The 19,139-nt window shown below is 44.3% G+C and overlaps 1 long non-coding RNA gene across 1 annotated transcript; it reads left to right on the top strand.

Annotated features, from left to right (window-relative positions):
- Positions 1 to 4,872: 4,872 nt before the first annotated feature.
- Positions 4,873 to 13,613, top strand: LOC122674858. Its single transcript, XR_006335066.1, has 3 exons — positions 4,873 to 5,921; positions 12,304 to 12,684; positions 12,858 to 13,613. It is a non-coding gene; the product is annotated as an uncharacterized LOC122674858 (long non-coding RNA).
- The last annotated feature ends 5,526 nt before the right edge of the window (positions 13,614 to 19,139 follow it).

The raw sequence follows: 19,139 nt of genomic DNA, 5'->3' as shown, positions 1-19,139 counted from the left end.
TCTTCCACCAAGACATGACTCCTTAGATTGTTTCACCCGCCAGTGAAAAGATTCAGAGTGGCTTGGCCACATATCTGAGGCCATGGATGACGGAACTAAGGTTAAGGTTCCAAAGTTGCTGGCTTCCCATACTGGGGGGAGTCAAGATGACTGAAGGCAGTTGCATCCAGAGGGTCAGGGGAGGGCACAGCAGGAAGGACGGGGGACTCTAAACCACTTTGGTGGGTATTGGAGAACAAAGTTGGATGCATTTGATCAAGAATTAGTTATGGAAACGTTTGAGACTGGTCTTTGTTCTGTGGAGTCAAGATTCCCCAAGTGATCATTCTGAGGGTTTCCTGGGATTTGATGTAAATCCTAGAAATTGAATATTAATTAAATAACTCTGAACAAATAGGTCTAATCAGAATATAACAGCTCATGACGTTCATTTTTTTCTGTGTAAAATGGAAATATTACTACCTTGTTTATGTGGGGAGTAGCCCATAGTGCTTTGACCCCAGAGAGAGGAGGGTTCACCATATTTCTGCAGGCCTGTGGTTTGGTAGGAGGCCCTCCCCCCCCACCAGGTGAGTGGTTGGGGACTCATGCCTGGGGTATCTAGCAGGGCTCTGGAGGCTTGGCTCTCATGACTGCTTTCCATCTCCTCAGCTTTATCTGGTCAGTTTCAACTGTCCTGCATGAGGATGCAGAGGAGGATGGTGGTGGCTGAGTCTTGACATTGAAACAATGAGAGGGACTTGCTCTCATTCCTGGTTTGATCTGTGTCTTGCCAAAATGTCTGGTTTCTCCTTCCAGCCTGGATCCTCTAACACCACCCAGGAAATATTAGTGCCAGTACCACCAACCACTCTGTTAGCCATATGGCAGCTCAGGGACTGATATGGAAACAGCCTCTTTCTATCATTCACATCCACTTGTTACAGCATCCGTAAAAGCTGTGACTTTAAAGGACAGATGGGAGAAGTTTCTATTAAAAGAAAAGAAAAATGCATCCCTCAGGCTCACTGGAGAAAAATCCCCTGATTTACCGTGTGAAGGGCTACCGTAGCCTCAGGTGTGTAGTGAGCATAGATGACAGTGATGAGTGTGAAAGAAGTCTCCAAACCAGGAGAACAGGCAAGTCGTTGGGTGAGCCCAGTGTGACAGAAGCTGGGGCAGAGGTGTTCATGGGCAAGAAGGAGTAATGAGGGATTATTTAATTTTCCTAATTAAAAAAAAATAAGCTTTTATAGACTATACTTGAACATTTTGGAAGCTACAAAAAAGATAAACAAAATTTTCTCACTACCTTCTTCACAATAACTCAATTTCTCTCTGTGTTCTTAAACTTTGTTCAAATTTGAAAATTCAGTGCAATATGTGCAGATTCTTACTTCTTAATGGTGACTGTGTATTGGGGAGAAAGGGTAGAGTGGACCAAATAGAGCGCAGGGCGCTGGGCAGCAAATTACAAATTAGGGAGCTCCAAGCCCGCACTCCCCCAGGGTGAAATCAGTAAAACAACCAGGGTCTGTCAACTCAGAAGACCCAAGTAGTAGCAACAATGATCTCTTTTCTGTTCCCACCATTGCCAGCCCTAGCAGGAGTACAGATTAGCTCCTGGGGTATGTTTGTACGTGTGTGTGCGCACGTGCGTGTGTGCGTGTACTTTGTATTTCTTCCTGCCACATAAGTGAGCCTGGATGCTTCAAGTCAGCAATGGCCATGCCATGCAAAGAGCACAGTGAAAAGGGTAGTGTCTTTGGGAGTTGAGTGTGCACACAGAATTTGTATAATGGGTCCAGGTGCAAAGTTCCAGTTGTTCCCATGGTTCATCCCTGCTTTGTGAGGGAAATGGTCTTCCCTTGGGATTTCAGCTCAAAGCTTATGGAGAGAAGGACTACACAGGCGTATGTTAGAGCCAGCAGCTCTGGGCATGGATGATTGGGCAAACCAAGTGAATTGCTACAGGTTCCTGATGTGAAGGAAGAGACTGTGGACATAGGGATCCCAGGCCTGCAGAGTCAGAGTTCTGATTGCCTGCAGGGGCTCTGGGTGTTAGTGGAGCAGAGGAGTGCAGGGGCTGAGATGTCAGCTGCCTGTCCCAAGACTATAGTAGGAGGGAGCAGAAAAGCACGTAGCGTGGTCCATCTTTGTTTCTGGTACGTCTTTCTGTCCAGACACCAGGATATAGGAAAAACTTGATTCGTGCTTTTTAAAGAAGCTATTCTTTAAATATTCTAACTCTTTACTTTTCTACTTCATTTTTTAAAAAGGTAAATGCATATATATACCACTAAAAGTGCTAAAATCGTTTTCATTTAACAGTTTGCCCTCGACGTCTTTCCAAGTCAATACCTATAGATCTAACTTATTTAAATAACAACAATAAACCGAAAAGCAAATTGATAGTCTTGTGTTATGTGAATGCTCTGACAATTTACTTAACTGGTCTCTTGCCATGTTTTCTAAATATTCTGTTATTAACTAATGCTGATATCAACATACTTAATATACATGTAGTCGCATTAATGTTTCCGCACACCCGTTTCTTGTCATCTGACTTTGCTTGGTAAAGACTGAAAGACCGATTAGGTAGTCAATTTTTCAGTCGTTTCCTTTATGGTTTCTGAGCCTTGTCTTTTTATACTTTAGTAACATCTCAACTCTGAAGTTACAGAATAAAATGTCTTTCGTGGTTTCTTTTTTTCTGTTTTACTTTCACTGAGCTTACAGCTCACACAGCCCAGCCACGGGCAGAATCTCCCTTGCCCAGGGTGGCCTGGGCCCTGCAATCTCGCGGGGAGGGCTTCTCCGCCGCGGCCTCCCGCTCTCCGTCCGCCCTTGTCTGCCGCCTGGGGCGCTCTGTGTCGCGCTGTCCCGAGCGGGGAGCCCCCTCCGAGGCAGAGGCCCCGGGCGAGCTCGGGCGTTCGGGCGGCCTGTGCCGCTGCGGCCTGCCGGCGACGGCAACTCGTCCCGGGGACGCTCGAACTGGTTGTCGGGCGCCCCCGGCGGCCGCTTTGTTTCTTTCCTTCGGCGGCCTTCATTAGGGCTGCGATTCAGCCGGCGAACGCAGCACAGAGCTCCAGATGCCGGCAGCACTGGTAGTGATAACCCCGGTGCTGCGGAGGTCTCGGCACGCCTGCTCTTGCTGAAGATTGGATCTGCAGGGCCTCGTAACGTGGCCCGGCGCTGCGGCGAAGGGGGTTTACTGCCGATCACTCGGGTCGACCAGCATCTCCCCGAGTCCCTCCATCCGCGGAGCCTCGAGGCGGGCAGGGAGATGGTCTTCCGTGCTGGAGTGCTTGTTGCTAGCCGGCCAGGTTCCTGGGTCACCGTTAGGGGCGTTCGTCTCCCCTCCTCAGTCCTCCTGCTCCAAACTCCGTGGCTTAACCAGCGCCCGAGTCCGTGCTCGGGGGGCTCGTTAGCGTGTGAGCCGGAACCCCGTTTAAGGGCTAATACGCGTCTTGCTCCTGGTGGATCTGAAGGGAAGATTTACGTGGCGAGGCCGGTCGGTGTGTCTAGAAGCTGGAGAGCGTTTCGGACGTTTTCTCTGCCCGCGGGGGCCGCCTGGGTTATGTCTCGCGGCCAGAAGAGAGTGAACGTGCCCACCCGCGCGTTGTTCTGAGTCCACATTTTCTGTTTGCTTCGCCTGGGAGTGGCCGTGTGTCTACGTTGGCGGACGGCGCTGAGTTCCCGCCGGTTGTCCTTAGATCCCGGGCGTCCTCCCCTGGAGTAAAGACGGGCCGGACGGCTGAACAAGGACACGCTGGGCTGCGGGTTGGGGCGTCACCGCGTTGCCTGTTCTCGGGTCTCCCCGCCCCGTGGGGCCCATATACTCACCAGGGCCTAGGGGCGGGGTAGACTGCGTCTTTGTGGGAAACGCCTGTGGTCCCTTCTGTTCCCCTTATGGGCTGGGCGGTTATGCAGACCCTACACACGGGTTCCTCACGGCGGCTGACAACAGGGAACGTGGTGGGCAAGCAAGGAGGCCCCCAGTGCGCGCCTTCAATCTTATACGGGTGCGGTGGTGGAAGCTCCAAATGTTTCAGACGCAGGAAGCGGGAGGGGGCCGTCCGGCGAGAGTCGAGGGGAGACGCGATCCTGGCGCTAACTTTAGTCCTGGAAAAGCCTCTGAAAACGAGTGGATGGGAGGACGCTTGGGGAGAGGAATGCAGCCTGCGGTGGACTAGGAGGAAATGAGTGAAGAGCGGGGGTGCTGTGCCATTTCTGCCTTCAGATCAGCGGTTATACTACTGGCATTTATGCTGTTTGGTTGTAGCTGGATGGTCACCACAGACAGGTCGACCAGATGGCCAGACAACTTAGGTTTTTGTACATCGGTTATGTGTGGGTTTAATTGTTGGAGTACTGAAATATATAATAATGAAAATGACTATTATTGTTACATTACTGTAATTATTACCGTTGTCTGTAATTATAAAGTTTATCCACAGAATAGCTGCTCAGTTGAAGATGACCAAAGAGGAGTTTCACTATGTCTAAATATTGGTTTAAAAGCAGAGGAAACTCTCTACAACCCACGGGGCCTGCCCCATGCCCTGGAGCAACCATTCTGGAAGTCCAGACCCCTACACTCTGCAGCATGAGTCCTCAAGGTCTGGTCTTGGCCAGTGCCTCTTTTCTCCTGTATCCTTCCCAACTAGAAACAAATCGCGGGGAATACGTTCCTCTAAGCAATCCCATGGGCACCCCTCTTCCTGTCCAGGCTGCCTCCAGCTTCCCTACCTCACAAGCTCTGAGCAGGCTGTGCCTTCCTGTTTTGCTACCACTCCTACGCGGACCCCTAGTCGCAGCCTAATGCAAGTGTTGTGGCTGATCCCTTGCAATGCAAAGAGTAGCTGCTAAATGCACTTACTGACCTGTATTTTTAAATCTTCATAAACATGATAATGGAGGCATAATATTGAGTCAGGAACATGTGTGACATTGTTAACGATTTCCTTACTATTTAGACATTAAATATAGGGCGCTCCTTATAACTTTTCCATCCTAAAACTAAAGCTATTCAAGGAGGGGAGAGTGGCTCAAGAAGCAAAGTGATACACAAATATATATATATATAAATAATTATGGCTAATTTGCATTGTTGTAGGGAAAGCAACACAAAATGGTAAAACAATTTCCCACCAATTAAAAAAAATTTTTAAGAAAGATACTACAGCTATTTGAATGCCTTTTGTATGCAAAGACATATTTCCACACTACTTTTTCACTTTTTTAGTAGAATTCTATAATTGGAATGACAAGAGGTTTATTGACATCTTGAAAAAATTGCTTTCTAGAAACATATCCATTTATTTATGTGTGTACTGCTCACCTTCATTTAATTGCCATATTTTGAAAAAAAAAATTAATGTAGAAGGAATTGTTATATTTTTTGCTTGTGAGACCAATGTTTTATGTTTTTGTGTTTTTATTCATTATGGAATGACCTGTGTGTCCTCAGATTGATATTCTATAAAGACTTAAAGGGATCATCAGGCAACTGCGAAACTTTCTGAGTAGCTCCCTCCTTTTTAATACCCTGCCACACAGATGATAGGCCTCCCAACTCACCAGTGTTCTCAATTCAGAGTTTAGCAGGAATGTTTATGGGCCCCTTGCCCTGTAGTTGCAGCGTGAAAACTGCCTGAAGGCAGAGAGCTGCGGAGTCGTCAGGTTGACATGTGTGTTCAGCTTCACTCCAGGAACCTAGCCCTGGAACCCTAACACTGCCTGCTGTTCAGGGTGTGAGAACAGTTGTTTAATGTATTTTGTTCAACTTTCTAATTCCCAATTGTAGGTGAGGAAGTCTAGACACTGTTCCTCTTATTGTTGCAGGAAGGGAACCCTTTCCAGGGCCCTAGAGTGGGCTCACAATGCTGACAAAGCCAGAGACTTGATTGGGAAGAGGTAACCAGGAGGATAGCAGCAGGGTAAGTTGGTGATGGACAGGGAGGCCTGCCGTGCTGTGGTTCATGGGGTCGCAAAGAGTCGGACACGACTGTGCAACTGAACTGAACTGAAACTGAAAGGAAACCCAAGGGGACTCTGCCACCTGACTTGCAGTCTCAGGATTTACGGTGATGGGTTGGTTTCCAGGTTGTCTCTGGCCAAGCATTTTGACTCAAGGCTCACTTCATGTATTTTGTTCAGCTTTCTAATTACCAGTAGTAGGTGAGGAAGTCCAGACACTGTGTATTTAGAAGCAGAAATCACATTTTAAGAGAAAATTATACTTTTGAATCAATAGTTTAAAATCGCCTAGTCACACGTGCTTCAAGTTGTCTTTTGTTTCATATTCTTTGTTTTGCTCATGAACATGTTAAAATAAAAGGAAATATCAGGAGACACACTTAGATGGCTTTTTCCCCCCTAGAAGAACATTATGCCAATAAATCCTGGGTAGGTCTTAGGAGTCTCTGAATTTCAATCCTTCAGGTACTATCAAGTCACTGAGGCAGTTTTTGCCCCTGTTTTTCATAATAAGATCTGCTGGTCTAATAAGTCACACTAAATTTTCTACAGGTTATATTGTGGATAATTTTTTTTTTCCTGAATCCCCGTGTCCATCTTCTTTTTCAGCCACTAGCAGTTCATTCTGCTGTAAGTGTGCAGTTCACTATCTCTGGATTGGCTTGAGGTGGCCACCTGTGTGACACTTGGCAGCTCACTTCTCATTTCTAATCCATGGATTTGAATTAAAGTGACTTTAAGGCTCTTGCATTCATTACCCAATAAATACTTATCAACTGAGAATTGTAATCACTGGAGGCACATTAATAAATGAATAGATAGGGACCCTGACCTCATGTGACTTTCTGGAGTACACAGACTCTTATAAATAAAAACTTTAATTGGGGGGAAAGTTTTGATTAGCATTATAAAGAAAAAAACTGAGCTTTCCAGGTGACTCAGTGGTAAAGAATCCACCTGCCAAGCAGGAGACATGGGTTCAATCTCTGAGTTAGGAAGATCCCCTGGAGAAGGAAATGGCAACCCACTCCACTATTCCTGCCTGGGAACTCCCATGGATAGAGGAGCCTGGCAGGCTGCAGTCCATGGGGTCGCAAGAGTCAGACATGACTTAGTGACTAAACAACAATGATGGAAAAAATCAGGATCACATGGGATGGTAAAGGGGAAGCACCAGCATTAGATGGGGTGGTCCAAGAATGCTCATCCGAGAGGTGAATATCTGAGCTGCCAACCAGATGAGCAGAAAACAGCAACCACTTTAAGCTCTAGGACAACGGCATTCTAGGCAGAGGGAAGAGCAAATACAAAGGCCCTGAGATGGGCACCAACTTGGAGGGTAGAAACACATGTTGGCTCAGTTGACATGAGTGAGGCATACATGGTGAAGGGGAGGAGGGCGGAGGGCGGAGGGCGGGGGGCGGGGAAGAGTCAGGGCCTAGCTCAGTGCTGGCAGCCTGTGATCCTGGGATTCCCATCTGAGATTGTATTTCTATGTTCCTTAAAACAGCATCTTAACAAAATCTCAACTTGAACATGAATGGGTTTTACCTACCAATTTTTATCTCTCTTTCTGTATCCTATGGTCTGATTCTGCCCTTAGCTGGTCATGAAGCAAGTTGCCAGGATTGATTAATGACTTCTAACCCCCCTTTCCATTTACCCCCACACTTCTGCGGCATGTGCTTCTGTGACACGTCCTATGGCCAGGACGCTCTCCTTCCTTTCGGAACGCTTGCTGCTGCCTTCCTGGTTCTCTGCTGTGTCCTTCCCCATGTGTCTCTCCCCGGCACTCACAGCAGGTTCACAGCAGACTCATCACATGCTCTTCCCTTTGGAGCCCCCCGCTCCCATTTCAGCTGTGATATTTGGATACAAATTCCCAAGGATTTATCTCCAACCAAGACTCCTGCTCCCATGTCTGGGCTCTGTAGAATCTTCACCTGAATAAAAACCTAATACACCGTTCCTTCTCCCCAGTTACATCCCTTACGGGCCCTCCCTCTCTCCTGGGCACCAGGCTCCCTGGTTCAAATCCATGACCCATTTCTCTACACTCGAGTTATCTGGCCACACTGGCTCCAGCTCTAATGGAGTGAGTTGAGCAGTGATGGGCCCAGAGAAGAGTGGAGACAACAGGCATGTACCCAGTGAGGTTGTAACCACACTGAGAATAAAGGGCAGTGCTGATGAAAGGGAAGACTGTAGGGGGTTTCTGAAGGTTAGAACACGTTGGAAAGCAGTTTTAAACACAGGTGCAGGATTACTGTGATAGAGAAGTTGCAGTTTAAAGAGCAAGGCTCATTGCTGGCTCAGAAGGATCTTACTGGTAGCATCTTATCAAATGCTCTCTCAGTTGCAAATACTCCAGGTTACAAATCCTTTAGAAATATATCCTACACTTTTGCTAGCAGCAGAGTAACACAGGTAAAATTATACATTGCAGCATTGTTTGTAATGTAAACAGATTATTGCATATCCGTGTTCATCCCAATGTGGATGGGCCAAGTGTGTTATAATAGTACATCATCCATTCAGTGCACTTCCGTTCAGGAGATTATGTCCTGAGAGAGGACAGTTTCCAAGGTGTTGTCAAATAAATAAAAGCAGCATGTAACAAAACACCATGCTTAATATACCACTATTTGTGTTTTTAATCATGGAATGAAGGAGAAATATATTTTCGTGTTTGCTTATAAGGAACTCTAGGAGGATCCATAAGAAACAAAATACTACCTGTGAAGGGCAGATGGCCCTGGACAAACAGGCTAAACGATAGGAGGCACAAATTAAAGCAAAGTATATTTTCAGTATCTTGAATCATGTACCTGTATTATAACCTCTTTGGAATTTTCAATACATTGAATTTTTTAAAACCTCCCAAGGATAAAATGCATTTTACTGTTTTTATTTTACAATATTATTTTACTATTTTTACCAACTGAATGAATTTCCAGTTTGTTTTGCCACGGCTGTTGTTTGCCTACTCTAAAATGTCTATTCATTAGTCTTTTCTGGTGGTTTTGATGTTTTTATTTTAACTTTGGTAAGAACCAAAGAAAAAAATTTTTCTCAACACCCTAGGTAACTTGTCCTTTTCTCTTTTCCTCCTTTCAGATACTTTATAAACTATGTGGGTTTTGGCACCATTTTCATAACTTCTATTTGCAAGAAAGAGGATAAGGCTGTGGTAGTTTGCTAGGGTTGCCAGAATAAAATACCACAGACTGAGGCTTAAATAACAGAATTTCATCTAGGTTACAGTACTCCCTTCTTGTTCTATTTTGTCATACCAGCAGTTATGTTTCCTCATTTGTTACTGATTTTAGTTGTCTTTTTTTTTTAGTCAATATAGCTAAAGATCTGTTGCTTTTGTTAACCTGTTTGAGGTAACTTTTGTTTAAAATTGATTTCCTTGGTTTTCCTCTTCTGTATATTTATCTGAGAGCTAATCTTTAGTATTTTCATTCCTCCTTCTAGCTTTGAGTTTGGTTTGATCTCCCTTTTCTACCTGGGTGTAAAGATAGGTTGCTTATTTGAACTTTCTTTTTAATGTATGCATTAACAGCTTTACATTTCATTGTTGGTGATGTTTTTGCAGAACCCATACATTTTGGTATGTTCTGTTTATATTTTCATTTGTCTCCAGGTATTTTCTAAGTTCTTTTTTATTATTATTATTTGCCTACTGGTTATTTAAGAGTGTATTTAATCTTCACATACTTGTGGATTTTCCCACTTTTCCTTCTACTACTAATTTTTAGTTTCATTGCATTGTGACAGGAAAAAAGTTCCTGTGTATGATTTGAGTCTATTTATGGTAGACTTATTTTCTGGCCTAACATATGGTCAATTTTGGAGAATGTTCCCCGTGCACTTGTGCAAAGTATGGAATCTGTCTGTCTCTGCCCGGGTCACACGGTGCCCTAGCTGCACGGTTCTCAGGGGTCACCTCTCACTGTGGGGTGCGACTGTTGGGTCGGTCGGCCATTTTCGTGCATTAATCGCACGGGGAGATCACTGGGACAAAAGGGACACCATTCTGTCAGCCGGTGACTCTCAATACCCCATGGCAGGGAGGCTAAGAGTGGGCTCTGGTACATCCCGGGAGCCTCTCTCAGACTCACCCCTTGGCTACATTCTCAGAACCTGGAAAATTTAGCCCTGCAAAAGGCCTGGCCCCAATACAAACTCAGTTCAGTTCAGTCACTCAGTCGTATCCAACTCTTTATGACCCCATGAACCGCAGCACACCAGGTCTCCGTGTCCATCACCAATTCCTGGAGCTTGCTCACACTCATGCCCATCGAGTTGGTGATGCCATCCAACCATCTCATCTTCTGTTGTCCCCTTCTCCTCCTGCCTTCAACCTTTCCCAGCATCAGGGTCTTTTCAAATGAGTCAGCTCTTCCCATCAGGTGCCAAAGTATTGGCGTTTCAGCTTCAACATCAGTCCTTCCAATGAACACCCAGGCCTGATCTCCTTTAGGATGGACTGGTTGGATCTCCTTGCAGTTCAAAGGACTCTCAAGAGTCTTCTCCAACACCACAGTTCAAAAGCATCAATTCTTCAGTGCTCAGCTTTCTTTATAGTCCAACTCTATGTTCACTCTTACCGTCTCCTCTTTGACCACTTCCAATTTGCCTTGATTTATGGACCTAACATTCCAGGTTCCTATGCAATATTGCTCTTTACAGCATCAAACCTTGCTTCTATGACTGGCCCCATCCACAACTGGGTGTTGTTTTTGCTTTGGCTCCATCCCTTCATTCTTTCTGGAGTTATTTCTCCACTGATCTCCAGTAGCATATCGGGCACCTACCAACGTGGGGAGCTCATCTTTAACGTCTTCTTTTTGCCTTTTCATACTGTTTATGGGGTTCTCAAGGCAAGAATACTAAAGTGGTTTGCCATTCCTTCTCCAGTGGACCACATTCTGTCCGACCTCTCCACCATGACCCGTCCGTCTTGGGTGGCCCCACACGGCATGGCTTAGTTTCATTGAGTTAGATGAGGCTGTGGTCCATGTGACCAGATTGGCTAGTTGTCTGTGATTGTGGTTTCAGTCTGTCTGGCCTCTGATGCCCTCTCTCAGAGCCTACTGTCTTACTTGGGTTTCTCTTACCTTGGACTTGGGGTATCTCTTCATGGCTGCTCCAGCAAAGCACAGCCGCTGCTCCTTACCTTGGATGTGGGGTAGGTCCTCTCGGCCAAACTCCTGTGCTGTCGCCGCTGCGGTGCTCCTGGGCCATGGGGGACCCCCAAAAATGGCCTCTGAAAGGCACACTAGCTGTGGCCAAAAGCAGTGAGAGAACTCCCAATTTCCTTATGTCCAGCCCTCCATGGCCCTCAGTCGGAATCTGGATTTCAGGGACTCATGCCGCATGTCTTCCTGTTGCCTCCCTGTCTCCTGGCCCCCTCTCTCTCCATCAGGTTTCCTAGATGACCCCTACTTGACCTCTCATACCCACATGATAAGTTTTCTTAGAATGAGGTTTTCAAAAACAGATTATGAATTTCTTTGCCTATAAGTGATTTATATATTTTTTAAAAATCTTTTGTTACTTTGGTAAAGTAAATAAGCATTATTTAAGATTATGGAGCATGTAAAAGCTCATTCTGCTTCCACATAAAAATAACCCCTCACTGTTAGACTTTTGCTATTCTGATGTCCTTAAAACATGACAACAATCTACTCCTAAAATGGGGAATTAAAAATGCGGGAACAGTAGCTGTAAATCAAAGAGTCAGGGCTATGGGAAATCCAAGGCAGCCGCTTGGTTTTTCCTGGCTCCCTGACAAACCTCATTTTTATTTAATGGGTTAACGCCTTCCCTGGCTACAGGGTTAATGCCCTCACAATGACAAAAAAAAAAAAAAAATTATGTTTCACTTAATATTAAGTTCTAGTTTTGTTAGTTAAGGTCTGTGTTTACTACGACTCACTTCTGAGATAGTTCTTTGTTGTTATGTTATATTGCTAAAAGATTTAATTAATTAAGTTATTAAAAAGGACACTCTAACTTTGTTTTGAAAGCTTATCTCAGTAACTAATCTTTGGATAAAGGTCAGATCCTCCACGATGTACAACCAGAAGATTGACACCTGACTATAATCATTTAACAATGTCAGATGACCTGGGGTATACTGGGCTCTACCTAATGAAATTTCTTGACTTAAATTCTGGCTTGTGACCTTACTAATATGGCTAGCTGTATTATTTTCCATGTTGCTTGTTTCAGAAGATTGTTTCTTATATTACTAAATGTGTGAATGACCTGTGATAAAATGCTGACATGCAGTTCCATATGAGATCAATGACTGTAATAATGTAATTCTAGATGTGGGAAGAAGCAACAAGAGGGAATATTCTCCTGGGCCAAGAGTCTAGTGAGACAGGTATGGTCCAGAGACTTGCTACTTGCAAGGTCTGGTCTAGTAACAGCACAGAGTGGCCTGTCAATGGAATCTTCATTAGACCTGGCACACAAAGGCCATGAAATGCCCCCAAAGCATGGTCAAATATGTGGCTGTGAAGAGACCATGTTGACTGGAAGTTGGCACTTACCTGCTGTCTCTACAAAGATTTCATCATGACCACTGCAAGCTGCTGACCTTCAACCCCCCTTGAAAGGAGTTCAGGATGGAGATAAGAAATAAGGCACTCTGTGCTCTGGGAAAAACCCAGAAGAACTGGCCTTCGGAGAGTCAGATACTTTCAGGTAAAAATTTTTATGAGCCCAAATTCTTGCATCTTCTTATACCTAGAGAAACACTAATGTCACGAACCAATGTCTAGTCCTGGTTCTCCTGGCTAGCTCCTCGGGAGATTTTCTACTTCTCTTAATCTTTGGGCCATGTATTTTTAACTTTTTGTTAAATGTGTTTATTCTAGAATACAACAAATCTCCAAGTGATAGTTTGACAAGAATATTCCTGGCCAACACCCAGACAATGCTGAAACAAGCCGCCTTATCATTCCATGGACTCTCATCTCCCTCCATAAAGGCACAACACCCCTGTACAGCCTGAAGAAGTCAGAGTGGTCATCGCCCCTTTTCCCCTGAGACTGGCTTCCCAAATGCCTGAGAAGGGAAATAGTTAGATAGTTAGACGTGAGCAGGGTATCAAAAGGGGCCAAAGAATTGGCCCTAAAAATAAAGAGAGGGATGAAAGTAGTGACCCAAGGACCAAAGAGCAGATAAAACCAAGGGGGAACGGAATGCAGGAATGGAAAACCAGACCCTTCTCATCCTTCCCTCCCCCATGTTGTAACTATTAACAGATTTCAGGTCCTCCTGAGCAATATAACCTGTCTCCCCACCTACCCCATAGGGAGAAGGTCTTTGCCTTACTCTCCGCCCTCCCCCTTCCCCCCAGGAGATGTGCCTCTTCCAATCAGCAAATGACCGGCAAGACCCCTATCCTGCTCCCTCTACCCTGGGTATAAAATTGGACTAAGGACCCCTGTTCAACGATGGTTCTCTCTTGAGCTGGCCCACAGCTCTAATGGTGTCACCCACTCTAATAAACTTCATTTCCCTCTCACTCTGTCTCATGTCAGGAAATTCTTTTCCAACCGGGGCCCAGACCATGACAATTTTCCTTACTGTTGTTACAAAATACTGATTAAATTTTCCTATCTAAAATAGGAATGTCTGATTTACTTAAAGGGATGACTGTAACTGACACAGGAAACCCCACAAAGATATTAGTAGATTTCTCAGAAGAAAACTACATGCCAGGAGACAGTAAAATGAAATACTCAGAAGGCAGAGCAATAAAAATTGCCAACCAGGAAAACTCTATTCACCAAACTTATCCTTCAAATATGATGGGAAAGTAAAGGCGTTCTTAAAGAAAAGCTGAGGGAGTCCATTACCACAAGACCTGCCTTGCAAAGAATACTAGAGAAGTTCAAGCAGAATGAAAAAGACGCAAAGTAACACATGAACACACACAAGAGTATATAACACACTAGGTAAGGTAAAAATACATAGTCAGATTTAGTTAATTCCAATTACTTAGAACAACGGTATATTAACAACTTCAAGTATAAAGTTTCAAGGAAAAGATGATTAAAAGTAACTATATCTAATATACCTTATTAACAAACACACAGCATAAAAGAGAGAACTGTGACATCAGAACATTCAGAGGAAGAGTTAAATGGTGGAGCAACTTTATTGGCTAATGGAGAGAGGCTGCAATCAGCACAAGACAAACTGTTTTAGGTATAAAATTTTAACATAAGCTTCATGGTAACCAGAGTAAAAGTCTAGAGTAGATGCAAGAAATATAGAAAGGGGAAATAATACCATGATGAAAAGCCACCATTTACAAAAGTAGGCAGAAACAAAGGGAAAAGGAATCAATGGAGACAAAAAGCAACCAGAAAACAATCATTCAGATGGCAGGAGTCAGTTCTTACATATCAATATCCAGTCTAAAAGCAAATAGAGTGGGTTCACCAATAAAAAGACATAGATGATTAAAAAAAAAAAAAAAACTATATGCTGTCTACAAGAAACTCACTTCAGATTTAGGGATACAAAGGTTCAAAGGGAGGGAATAGATAAAGGTATTTCACAGGAATAAAAACAGAAAGAAAGGGGGCATAGTAATTCTTATATCAGACAAAATAGACTTTAAGAAAAAAGAATAACAAACATCAAAGGAGGCCATTATATGACAAAGGAGTTAATACACCAAAAAGTATACATACATGCACACGTGCACACACACATATACATATGCAAATATATAAAACAACATTGGATCACCTAAGTATTTTAAGCAAATAATAACAGATCTATGTGAAAAAAAAATAGACAAATTACAAAAATGTAAGGGTTTTCAACATCTCACTCTTAGCAATGGATAGATCATCCAAACAGAAAATCAAGAATGACATGTTGGAATTAAACCAAACTTTAGACCAAATTGAATTAAGAGACATATATAGAACATTCCATCCAACGAAACCAGAATACACATTTTCTCAGGTCTACATAAAACATCCTCCATGGATAGATGTGATAGACAAGACATAAGCAAGTCTAAGCAGATGTCGTTGTTGCAGATGTTGTTGTTTTAAGCCACTTAGTTGTGTCTGACTCTTTGCGACCCCGTGGACTGTAGCCCACCAGAATTCTCTGTCTATGAGTTTTCCCAGGCAAGAATCCTGTAGTGGGTTGTCATTTCCTTCTCCAGGGGATCTTCCTGACCTGTTGCAAGAAGGGGGACCCCTTCCAGGGCCCGAAAGTGGGCTCTTGTCTAACACTCAGAAGTGAATTGTCCGAGGAGACACATGTGCTGACGAAGGAAGAGATTTTACTGGGAAAGGGCGCCCAGGTGGAGAGCAGGTGGTAAGAGAACCCAGGAGAACTGATCTGCTGCGTGGCTCTCAGTCTTGGTTTTATGGTGACAGGATTAGTTTCCAGGTTGTCTTTAGCCAATCATCTGACTCAGAGTCCTTCCTGGTGGTGCACACATTGCTCAGCCAAGATGGATGTCAGAGAGGGGGATTCTGGGAGGTGGTCGGACACGTGGGGTCTCCTTTTGACCTTTCCTGAACTCTTCCGGTTGGTGGTGGCTTATTAGTTCAGTGTTCCTTACCAGGACCTCCTGTCATAAAACAACTCATGCAAATGGTTACTATGGTGCCTGGCCAGGGTGGGTGGTTTCAGTCAGTGTGCTTCCCCAAACAGACCCAGGGATCAAACCTGAATCTCTTGCATTGGCAGGTGGATTTTTTACTATCTGAGCCACCACAGAAGCCCCCTAAGAAGTATATATTACATAGATTACAAATAATTTTATTCCTTTAAAGACAGTGAAGTCATTGCTTAAAAATTATGCACAACCTAAAAGTTTAGAGTTACGTTTTATATAGCAGGAATTTTTAGGACTGCAAGACAGGGAGGCAGCACCTCAAGAAAACCTAAGGGAACTGCTGTGAGGTGAGAGGAGCCAGGTTATATAGAAGTTTTGCAACAAAGGGCAGGTCGTCAGAACATCAAAGATTACTGTTAATTAAAAGAAAAACAGATATCTCAGGTGAATTAATTTAGCATTTTTCTATGTATGGGAAGATACAAGAATCTGGGCTCACTGAAATCATTCCTTTGATATGCATCTCAGCTGCTTGGGGCCAGGATTCTGTGTTTATGTTCTGGAAGGAATAGCAGTCTTTCTATTTATTTATTGACTTGGTTGTGCCAGGACGTATCTGTGGCACATGGGATATTTTAGTTGTGGCAAGTGGGATCTAATTCCCTAACCAGGGATGGAACCTGGACCCCCTGCACTGGGGGCACAGTCTTAGTCTTGAAGTAGGATCTTATTTCCCCTTCTAGGAAATGAACCACCATGAAGGATTTTAGCACTTTTGTAGAGATGAGGAGACACTAGAGTTGGCCTTATAAACTGGATTCCTGAAAATATCTCTATGAAGACTTGTTCCACCAGTTTTTCCCACAGCACAGAGGGCTTCATTTCTGCTCTCCACCCTGAGCTCCTTTCAGGGGGTATTGAAAATCAGCAGCTACAGCAGCACATTATTTAATCCTTGTAGAGGTAGATGGCAAGTAACCATTGCAAGTGCCAATTTGTGGTTGACAAACCTAACAGTGCATTTTAATGCATCTCTGTTTTATTTTTTCAATATTTTCTCTACTACTTCCACGTGATATCTATGTCAACTACAAATTGGCACTTGTGAAGAGCATTTGCCAGAGGCTGAACTACAACAGGGGAGAAGGAAGTGGCAACCCACTCCAGTATTCTTGCCTAGAGAAATCCTTGGACAGAGCAGCCTGGTGGGCTGCCGTCTATGGGGTCGCACAGAGGTGAACACGACTGAAGCGACTCAGCATGCCTGCATGCATTGGGGAAAGAAATGGCAAGCAACTCCAGTGTTCATGTCTGGAGAATCACAGGGACAGAGGAGCCTGGTGGGCTGCCGTCTATGGGCTTACACAGAGTTGGACATGACTGAAGCGACTTAGCAGCAGCCCCAGGACTACAACAGGGAATTTGCCAGCTGCTTCGGCGGAGATTGAACACTGTGCTGCTGAAGTGGACGGCCTTCAACATCCGCTGAGGGAAATTCGGGGTAGAGAACAAAGCACTCTGAGTTCCAGGGAAACTGGTGGAACTGGTCTTTTAGAGAGTCAGATATTTTCAGGAACTGATTTCTTGATCCTAATTCTTACATTTCTTCATATCTAGAAAATCACTAAATCTCTTCATGGTGACATCAACTCCTCGTGACCAGCAGAAAACCTTTTGTAAAATAAGTGCTTGATTGCACTTTACTCCCCTTCACCAAAGGCTTATATAGTGACCTTCCCCCACTGCCTCTTTGGAGCAATCTCTCAGAGGTATCTGAGGTACTGTCTCCTGGGCTGCAGTCCTCACTTTGCCCCAAATAAAATTCAGCTTGGCAAGTATCACACTGTGCATATCTCCAATTTGTTCATCAAGATCACTACTCTTTCCCATTTTATTGCTTTCCTCTATTTCTTTGCACTGTTCAGTTAAGATTCTCATATCTCCTTCTATTCTTTGGAACTCTGCATTCAGATGGGTATATCTTTCCTTTTCTCCATTGCCTTTCACTTCTGGTCTTTTCTCAGTTCTTTGTAGGACCTCCTCTGACAATCAATACTTTCTTGGGGGGAGAGTTTTGGTCACTGTCTCCTGTAAAATTTTAAGAATATCCATCTATAGTACTTCACACACTCTATCAGACCTAAATGCATTGAACTTCCTTGTTTCCTCCACTGTATAAAAACAAGTGATTTTATTACATCATACATAAACACTTCAGTCAATGTAGCTCTGCGACTGAGTTCCACTCCAATTTCTATGGTTTCTCACCAGCCACGTTTCTAGCGTTCAGGGTCCTAGCACCAAAAGATGCCGCGAGTGTGGCACATATGCTTTTCTCCCTTCAGGGCCGTTGTTCATGGTCCAAAGCGAGCTCCTTCAGAAAGGCATAAGCTCGCTGCAACTTTGGATTAATTTAATCCAGCTCCTTTTCAATCTTAGTTGTATTTTTCTTTCTCTTTTCTTTTTTTTTTTTTTTTTGTTTTCTGCTTCGTTCATTTTTAATATTTTTTATGTTAATTTTATTTTTTTTTTTTTTGGCTTGCTTTCATTCTCTTTTTCTATTTTATTTACACTAGTTGACTTCCAGAGTCATCTTTCCCATTCAGGGGCTCAAAACGCACTATAACTTGAGGTATAAACAGAATTCCCTCCTGGAGGAGAATGACTGTTGGTTTCCTTCTTGGTGTGTGACATGTATGTTTGCTTGCTCTCCCAACCTGGACATTATGCTTGCCTTCCAGCACTACGCGTGTTCCACAGTCCACGGTTTCCCATAGCTAAAGTGTTGATTTTGTAGATCCTTACTAGGAAAAGACAGCCCTGACCCGCTTTCTTCCTTAGCCTATTGCACCCCTCCCACCTTCTGCGGCCCCAACGTTTCCCAGGACCCTACTGCTTTGTACTTTATGACGCACGTGCTCACAATTTTCCTGTCCTTTTGCCTCCTTCCCATGGCACAGAGAAGCGATATCAGCCAGTATTTGTCTCTCTTTTGCACGGATTTCCCCCAGCATCAGGCGACATTCCCATTCCCTCTGCCACGCCATTCCAATCACCATTCTTCTCCTTCTTCACCTTCTTCACCACCTTCACCTCCTTCTCCTTCTCCTTCTCCTCTGTCTCCTTCTTCTTCTTCTTCTTAGAGGGTGTGGATGGGGCAAGCAGTAAGTCCATTTGATGCGATGGGGTGGAGTAAGATTGGTGGTGATAATGAGGGCGGCCTGTGGGTGGCTCGACTTCCTCATCCAGGGCACCCTTGATCGTGTTCTTGGGGGAAGATACTGCTCATCACACTTTTTCCTGTCTGTGTGTGGAGGGCATGGTGCATTGTAGGTAACCGTGTGGGGATGAAAAGCCAGCATAATTTTCTCTGCTCTACCAAGCAGACAATCGGGGTCGGGAGCCAAAACTGGCCCTCTAGGTCTGAGAAGCTCAATCGCAAATTGCAGGTCCACCGGTTGATGGAGGGTTTTGGGTTTGAAGCTGGCAACCAAGACAAAGAAAAAACTGCAAGACGGGATCGATAAGGGTCCTCGGGCGCCCCTCCACCAGGTCACAGGAT

This window comes from Cervus elaphus, chromosome 18 (assembly GCF_910594005.1).
Source record: "Cervus elaphus chromosome 18, mCerEla1.1, whole genome shotgun sequence".
Classification (NCBI taxonomy): domain Eukaryota; kingdom Metazoa; phylum Chordata; class Mammalia; order Artiodactyla; family Cervidae; genus Cervus; species Cervus elaphus.
The sequence above is the reverse complement of the archived record's forward strand: the minus strand, read 5'-3'. Positions and strand labels throughout refer to the sequence as shown.